This window comes from Vidua macroura, chromosome 1 (genome assembly GCF_024509145.1).
Source record: "Vidua macroura isolate BioBank_ID:100142 chromosome 1, ASM2450914v1, whole genome shotgun sequence".
Lineage (NCBI taxonomy): Eukaryota > Metazoa > Chordata > Aves > Passeriformes > Viduidae > Vidua > Vidua macroura.
In genome coordinates, this window is record NC_071571.1 from 105,354,625 (window position 1) to 105,363,984 (window position 9,360).

General features: G+C 39.8%; 1 long non-coding RNA gene across 1 annotated transcript; it reads left to right on the forward strand.

Annotated features, from left to right (window-relative positions):
* Positions 1–441: 441 nt before the first annotated feature.
* Positions 442–4,542, forward strand: LOC128809492 (uncharacterized). The gene is made up of 3 exons (XR_008437745.1): positions 442–870; positions 2,224–2,469; positions 3,778–4,542. It is a non-coding gene; the product is annotated as an uncharacterized LOC128809492 (long non-coding RNA).
* Positions 4,543–9,360: the final 4,818 nt, after the last annotated feature.

Here is a 9,360-nt window from a genome sequence, read left to right on the forward strand (position 1 = left end):
CAAATGCTTCCCCTCTGTTTTTGCATGTGGTTATAAATAGTAAACAAAGATATGCCTCATATATTTTGCTGTGCACATTTAGTCCTTGGGTTGGTATCAGCTTTCTAAGACAGTGAATCACATGAACTCCAGGCTCCACATGCTTTTAAGTTTATCTGGTAACTCTGAATGTTGTGGGTCCATATCTCTGTTCTAAGTATTCCTATGAAGATTATGCTGTTATCTATGGGAATGTTTCTAATTAATCCAAAGTGTGTGTGTCTGTAGAGAAGCTAATTCTAGAGGCTATCTCCCTGGAACTGTTTTTCTCTTGCTGAAGGTTAGGATTCATATTTGTTGGTGTTAGCAGTGTCATGGGCCATGCAGAGCAGCACCTCTTGTGATAAAGAGATTGTACTGCCATTATGCTAGCAGGCATTTCAGGATCCTGTACCGTGTGTGCCCACCCCTAAGGAGTGCAGACCTCTGTGTGTAGTTTTCTGAATAACTCATCTAGCCCAGTTTTAACACACAGAGGATGGATGCTGGAGGAACCATGACTACAAGCAGTTCAGAAGCAGAGAATACCTGGACAAAAGAAACTTTTCTGCTCCACTGTCAGCTTCTTACCAGCAACACTGAGATCAGCTAGTAAGAACACATGTTGACAAGGATTTTATAATACATTTTTCAGAGCAATTTAAAGACCCATGGAAAGATAAAACTCAAGACACTGGTATCACTGCATCTTCTTGAACAGGAGCAGCTAATGTTAATCACAGGATTATTTGTGTTTGAGGACACTAGAACTAAAGACATTCTGTGACAAAAAGTGTTGAATTATTAATGCCAGATCCCAGGCTGGTTTCAAATGGCTGCTACATTTACAAGGTGAGGAGGAGAAACCCGGGCAAAGCTTGAGGGCAGTAGCTTTCCAGTTATTGCAGAGAATTAGGTTGCAAAATCTTCCTTAGCCAGCAAAGTCAATACTGGCACTTCACAGGGGTGGTACCTGCCCTACTGAGCAAACTCTGAGAGAAACCATTTTCAAACTAAGAGACAGGCATGCAAAGTGGTCATGACTCAAAAATTTTAAATACCAAATAGTTTGCAATCGTGCTTTGGAAACAGATCTGCATTCATTGCACTACAGGGAAAATAGGAGCCAGTTACAAAAGAAAATACAAAGGCAATTATGCAGCAGGATTTTAATGTTTGGAAATTTGACTCAGATGACTGGAGTCTGAAACATATTTCCAGAGCTGTATTCTCTGCTCAGTCTTGCACATATTTGGTTCTTATGTTGTTTCCCCTTTTTGGGCAGACCGAAAAGCCAGGGATCACAGAGTGAAAAAAGGCAAAGGAGAGTATAACCCCTCCTGTGCTCAGACTCATGCCAGTGTCAGACCATTCCTTGAGACTATTCAGATTTGTCAACCCTCCATCTGCTTGCCTAAGTTGGAACAATTGTGAAAGAACCTTTAGCTTCCTGTGAACTTTAAGTCCACCATAATTAAAAGGTGGCTGCTAATTAAGTGTATGTGCAGCTCACCCAGTGAGTGCAGTTCCTAAACACCCTGAGTGTGTGGAACTACATCTGGAACAGTAATGCCCTGATATGTAGGTCTTTCTTCCTTGAATTATTTTGGGATTCTCAAGATATGTTTTTCCCAGGCAATTGCTTTTCCTAAGTAAAATTATTTGAATTGTAAAATCGATTTATTATTACAAGCTTGTTTTAAGAACTTGTGCTGAGAAGGCATTGAAACTAGAAAGCTTTGTGAATTGTATAGCTGGTTTCATCTCATTACCTTTAAATTATTTTCAGTGAAATAATATTATGCATGTATCTGACACCTAGAAAGAAAAGCTAAAAACAAATAAAGCATTACCATGTTTGCTAGGGATTGTGAATGTCAATATTGCTTTCAGCAGCTTTCACTGATCTATGCAAATAACCATGTGGTTGATTAGCTAGTCTGAGCTTGCATTCAGAATACTGAACCATGATCCATTAGTTATACACATAATTCAGAGATGCAGTGCTCAGAAAATTAATGTCCTTCAGCAATTTTAATGAACAGATAGAAATTTTAAAATGCCTGGTTTTGCAACAGCTCTGCATTTTCACAGTGTGCAATATCTCTCCAGCTCAATGCTTTCAGTGTCGAATAAGGCAAATACAGATTGCCTGTGTCTAACATTCATAAGTGTTATCAGTGTCTTTTCCTTGCCTCTGTCCAGGGTGAAGAAGATCATCTTCTTTCATGTGGGTCATTAAACTTCTGAAACCACTTCAGATTCATATGTAGCTCTTTCAGAACCTTTGGAAAGATAATTTCCTTCTGAGGCCCACATCCTTTATCTGGACATGCAGCTAAAGACTTAACCATGTTTCTGGACATCATATTCGTGATCATATCAAATGTTTGTTGCTCTGTGAGCCCTGATGACAATCTGGCAGTGATGTAGCACTAACCCTTCCATGAGGTATGTCCAGAGATCATCCAGATATCAAGGTTTGCCTTAGGAAAAACCTCCTCTTTGGTGACAGCACATGAGTGACTGCAGGGAAACCTGTTCTCCTCAGCAGCTTTCACCAGCTGCGTTCCTTTAATGCTGCCAGTCCACTGGCTTGAGCTCTGCCCCAATTTTCCAGGGTAAGGCAGTTTGAGAAGCAGGATATGGGAACATAAGGACGGGAGATGGAGAACTGAGCAAGTAGGTTGCAATGTCAAAATACCCTTTAAATCATATTTAGAGTCTGTCACTGTCAAAAATCAGCCCTTGAATTGAAGGAAAGCTTTGCAACCACACTTAGACACTGGAGATTTGTGCAATGGAGCAAAAAAATTTGCTTCGTGTCACTGATAAACTACTGACTCCAGGGCTGGGTCTGATGCTAACAGCTCTGAAACAGTAAAGAGAATAGTAAAATACAGCTGAAACTGCACTGCTTAAACTGCAGAGTTTTTTAAAACAAATCTGTCATCAGATCTCCAAATGGTCTGTTGTTACTCTTCCACAGCTTTCAGAGTACTGACAGACAACCTGTAGGCATTGGAGTATCTGGAGGAGTTTAAACACTAGATTGTAGAGCCACAGACATGTCACAGTGTTTTAAAAAGAAAAATGACAAATCAAAGTAGGAATCTGGAGGAGAGCCCCCAGATTTGTGAGGATGTATGGATGATACTCCTGTCTCTCAGCTGTTAAACAAGGCAAGGGCTAGCACAGGTTGCCCAGGGTGGTTGTGCACTCTCCATCGCTGGAGGTTTCAAAGACCCACCTCAACAAAGCTGTGAACAGTCTCACAGTTGACCCTGCTTTCAATTAGAGGGTCAACAAGAGACTATCTAGGTCCCTTGCAACCTTAATTATTTTGTGATTTTTGTGATTCTCATTGTAGATCCAAATTGCCTTTTAGATGTGCTGTACTGTCTGTTGATAGTAATTACTAGAAATTGTTAGCTGGACTAGCAGTATGAAAATGGAAATGTAAAACAGTATGCAAATTTCTACAAACGAAAGGTAATTTAGACAGAAATAATTGCAAATAGAGTGATGACAGTAAAATGATGAGACACTTGTTCTCTCTCACCAGCAATCCTATCAGTGAAAATATATGGCAAATTTCTGAAGTCTTTCACTTACGCAGAGGCTTAATTGCTTAATCATTTTCCTAGACGGATTTTTTCTGGTTAAGATCAATAATGACTTTCTTGGCAACTGAAAATTGTTCCAAGTGCATAAATGCAAACCAATTAAATTAATAATCCCTCTTTTATTTTACTTCAGACATACCAACCAGAGAAGCTGAAAAGGTTGGTCTTATACTGCTGCACACAATGCAGACTTGCTGGAAAGAAGTGTGGCTGTAAAGCACAATTGAAGTACAGCTAGATTTAGAAATTCTGCTAGTGTTGCATTGTTTGAAACAGCAATTCCCTGTGGTATAAAGAAAATTTAGAAATTGGTTCTTTGTGCAGTCAAGCAAGATCCTTTGAAGAGCAAAACACTCTTGGAAAAGAGAAGAAAAAGAGAAAAAATGAATGGAAGAACACAGAATAAAAAGACCAAAAATTATATAAAAGAGAAGAAAGATGAACCAAAACCTTCTGATTCTTATGCCATGGGCACAATGCAGCTGTGGTGGTTACAGACTGGGAAAATCTGCCAGATTCCTATGGTTTATAAAGGGGGCAGTACCAAATTACCAAACTGGCCAGCAACATGGGGGTGTTTTGCCACAAACATTGGGTGAAGGTTTTCCTTGGAAACTAGAAAAGAACAGGAAGTTAATCACACTCTCAAGGTTAATTTTTTTTCATGTGGAGGATGTTTTTGTCTCAACCTACTTTCAGTGCTTGACAATTACTGATCTATGAGAGCCTCCAGCAGGGTTTTTCCAGTTCACATTTACTTAATACTTCAGAAGAGCCAGTGGCTGCAAGAACAGGCATGAAGAAAAGCAGTTTTTCCTTTTGCAAATCATTATATTGAAGATGGGTTTCAATTAAGATTCCACATGAAATTCTTTGTCTGATAGACTGATCTTTGATGGCTTTGAGGAAAATACTATTTGTTTAAATAAATTTAATTATTATTTGCAATCTCCCTGCCTTTTTCTCAATATGGTAAGAAAATAATTTGTTATGGGGCAAAATCAAGAACTTGTTTCTTTAAATATTCATAACATGGCTGAAAAACCCAACTAAACAAACAGCTCATCTTTCAAATGGAAAGGGATCCAATTTAAAACATATAAGGAAAGACAGTTCAGCTGATATGGCCATGACAGGTACTACATGGAAAAGTTGTGACACAAGAAAATTAGATCTGATGGAAAATCCAAGGTTATAAGTAACAGTTAAATAAACTAATGTTTAAAATATAAACCAACTGGAAGATATGAATACAATATCTTAATTCCTTTGAAAACATATCAGCATATGGAAGATTTTTGACAAATTACTGTAGACGGGAAGCTTGAATCTTGTAGCTCTCCAGCTCCCACAGCCCTGCTATGATTTATGCAAAGCAACAGCAATCATCACCAGAGTCAGGGGATAAAAGAGAGCAAGAAAATGTTTTCCCCTCTTGATTTGCATATTCTGAATAAATTTCTGTTGCATATGCCTGTCAAAAGCGCATTTAAAATCTTTGTGCAGTTTAAACGGAGATCAAGTAGTGACAAAGTGTGGAAGAGATTTAAAGTAGCTGGTGTGAAACAGTACAAGGATTTTTAATAGAAGGATTTTTGGTCAACTGGGCAATGCTTTGTTTTCAACATCCATTTTATATGACTCAATCAAGTGCCAAATGAAAAATACTGTAGATGAGAAGCTGAGTATGCAGAACAGGCTGGGCTGTACACTCAGCAGTGCTACAGCCTCTGCTTTGCACACCAAAATGGTCCCTATATCACTTGTTTTTGCCATATTATGTAATTTCTCAGCCTTTTAAGTTCTTATGAAAGGTCTCAGAAACTGAGCTCCTGTGATAGAATCATCGAATGGCTTGGGCTGGAAGGGACCTTACAGATCAAATCATTCCAACACCCCTGACATGGGCAGGGACAACTTTCCAGTAGACCAGGTTACTCAAAATGCCATCCAACCTGGCCTTGAACACTCCAAGGAACGGGGCAGCCACAATTTCCCTGGACAACATGTTCTGGTGCGTCACCACCCTCACAGTGAAGAATTTCTTCCTAATTCCAATTTAAACTTGCCTTCTTTCACTTTAAAGACATTCCCCCTTGTCCTGCCAGTACAAGCCCTGTTAAAAAGTTCCTCTCCAGCTGAGTTGTAGAGCTCCTTTAGGTGTTGGAAGGCTGCTCTAAGGTCTCCCCAGAGCCTTCTCTTCTCCAGGATGAATCTCCCCAGCTCTCTTAGCCTGTCTTCATAGGAGAGGTGTTCCTGCTCTCTCATCATCTTTGTGGCCTTGCTCTGGGCCACATGCCCATGTTCTTCTTATGTTTGGGGCCTCAGAGCTGGATGCAGCACTTCAAGTCTCATAGAGCAGAGAATATTAACTTTATATATATGACCACATAAGACATGCCAAATATCATGGTTATTTTTTCCATGTATTTTTTTTTTCTCAAGTGCTGGAGAGCAACATCAGCATGCAGTGTGGTGTTTTGAACTGAAAATTTGTAGATGAAAAGTAGGTTATCAATGTGCCTTCACGTTAAAGTGATGTGGTCATGCTCTTTGCTGTGAGAAGTGGTAGAAATACAAACACAAATAAGAGAAATAATCAGACACAGGGACAGAAATAAGGCTGCATAAGCACAACATTGACTTAATAGTGCCCTAAATGTTTTCATTAGAAGGCTGGGCTTTCTCATTATGCCCATTATGCCTCATTTTAAAGCATCATCTGGGTTTTAACAGAGCCTTGATGACCTCAAGCTCTTATGCTAAAAAAATATTAATGTAATGCCCACACAGACATTGTCTAGAGTTATATCTGGAGGAGATTTAAATTAACTAGCTCATTTGGACTAGCTATATAGTGCTAAGATCAGGTCTGGTTGAAAAACTCACCCCAAACTCATTAGCTCAGTAAATAGCAGGTGGAAGAGTCCTGTGCTGAGCTTTAAATTGTCAGAACTACACCATCACTAACGTTGGATTTAGTTAATTAAATCTCTCATGGATAAATCTCCCTGTTATACCTGTTATCAGGGGAAAAAAAGATGCTCTGCTTTCTGAGCCAACTGCTTGAGTAGGCAGAGAAAGATATTTTAATAGCTGACAGTCACTCCCCACCTGGCCCTTCCCTGCCCTGTAAGTTGCTCTTGGTGCCTCTTTCTAGTTCCACTACCTGCAGTCACAGAGATTTCTCACTCTGGCAGTGAACCCACAGTTGCTTTTCCTTGGGAGCCCCAGCAGCCCAGTGGGGTTTTGGGCACACCTGGTGCCCATTTGGCATATAAGTTCCTCTCAACATCCCTGCAGTTTGCTTAGTGCAAGTACTGAAAAGAGGTGTAAATCACTCACTCAGGAGTCATTGATTTTCACTGGTGGAATACACAGGCACAGTATTTTGGAGGACCACTTCTAAAATTTATTGTGGCTAAATGACCTGGAGGAGATGGATTTGCTAGTTTAGGAATCATATTTTGCTGCTGTTGTTTAACCTTACACTGAAATATGAGGATTTCTTTGGGTATAAAGATGCTGGTTTTTCAATGGCAGTCATGAGAAATGAGGCAGGGGTCCTCTACTTCCTTCACTGAGGGGAGAAGGCTGCTGCCACTTTGCAGGTGTGTCCAGCTGAGGAGGTGTTCAGTGGAAGAGGGAGGAATGTGCTAACAAGACATGGACAGTTTCTCCTAGAAAGCCAGGAACAAGCTATAGCAAGAAAAAGACAGATGAGGAACTAGAAATATTCAACAGCTTATAAAATAACCAAATCCCAGTTGATTTTCAGGAAGTCAGTAAAAGTTGAACTCTCATCCGTAGGTTAGTGTTATATTGAATTTTAGAATTTTACTGTAAACAGCTATTTTTTTTAAATAAAGGGCTTTGTTAAGCCGCCACAACTTCTCCTATAAGTCACTTGAGCTATAAGATAATAAACTAGTTAAGCAACAAATGTTAACGTGAAACATCCCCTGGAAAGGATATTGAAAACCTGTCCACTTTGATTTCTTGCTTGTTTTCCTGAACTATCCAATACTGACCATCATCAGACAGAAAACTGATCTTGCCCTCCAGTCTTTGAAGCATCTTATTTTAGTTCATGCTAGTCCCTTTTGTTGAGTCTCCAAACTTAAAGTTGCTCAGAAATGAAAAAAAAACTTGACCTACAGCATGGATGGAGAAATTAGAGTATTGGCCCATCATATAAAAATCAGGATTCATCCATTTCAGAGTTACACATACAGCTGCCTTTGTGGAATATAAGTGCACTGGAGTCTGAAGTCACTAGCTATAGCAGATATTTTAAGTTACTGAAAAAAACTATTCAAATAATTTGATTAACTCTCTGAATATTTGTGAAATGTCCTGGTGGGTTTGGCAATTGTCTCGTAATCATTTGGTGCTACAGCTTATGCTGTTGATGTTTGAACTGCTTCATTTAAAGTTAAATCACACCTGGGAAATTATCACCAAAATTATCTCTGACTTGCATGTCCACCCATCAGATCCTAATCTCAGTTCCTTCTGTTCTTCAGTGTATCTCCTGATTTTCTTTAAATATTAAACAGTCTAATGTTCACCTCTTTGTCTTCACCAGGTCTTTTTGCATTCACTCCCAGTTTCTGGAAGACTTTCTTACTCATGATTGATGTTTGAAATTTGAAGGTCTGTCCTGTAGGGAATGTTGAATATAGCAATGTATGAATTTCTAATGCAAATTCTCCTCAAAACTTTGTTCTAATTGTTTTAGCCTAATTGTTATATTAGACATAATTTCCAAGGGTAATGGCTAAAGAGCTAAAAACATTATTTGTTTCTTCTATTAAGATATAGCCACTATGCTTTCTTTTAAAAGAAACATTTGATTGATTCAAAAGTATTTCATCAATTAATGTGAGGACAAAAAAAATTGAAGATGTGCTTGTGTACTGGGTACATTTGTGTTAGCTGGGCCTGAATGATTGTGGAAATGATTATTGTAATATCTGAGGCAATTGCTTTGTATTATTGCAATAGTAGCTTGCACTTCAGTAAGATGATATCTACAGACTGTTTTCTTTGTAATGACATAGTTCAGTCACATGGATAACAAAAAAGGGGGTGGCAATCACTGCAAAGTCACTGTTTTTAGTGCTCCCCAGGGGCCATTGGAGCTCCCCCAGGCTCTATCAGGACCTGGTAGCCAGTGTTTGTCCCACTGCCCCAGTCCCAGACATTGAGCACCTCTGTTTGGTCAATATCCTACCTAAACTATTGTGAGAGACGGTCTGAAGTTTCCTTCATTTGCCTCACAACTGTTGCAAGGACCCTGAAGACCCCTGACAGGAGTTCTGGCCTGGCCGAGGTGGATGCAGACACTTACCAAGTGACTGTTAGCAGATGCACTCGCTGTGCTTCTACAGAACGTTGCATTCGAACAGGTTGTGACATGCGGTGGCTTGTCCCTGCATGCCAGCACCTGCTTCACAGACCAAGGGGCTTTTCACAATGGCCCATCAGTCTTGCCCACCTTCTGGCCAGATGCCACTCACTTTGGCTAAAGACTATATAAACTGTAACTTTTTGGGAAGACTTCGGTGCACCCCCACAGATGACGGCGAATCTATGTGGCTGGCCCATTGAGGATCTCATCTCGACGGTGGTAGCTATGTTCCCCTCCCCCTCTTTTCTCTCTATTCTTTATTTCCTTTTCCTGTCCCCTCTATTGCATTTGCTGTTGGTACCT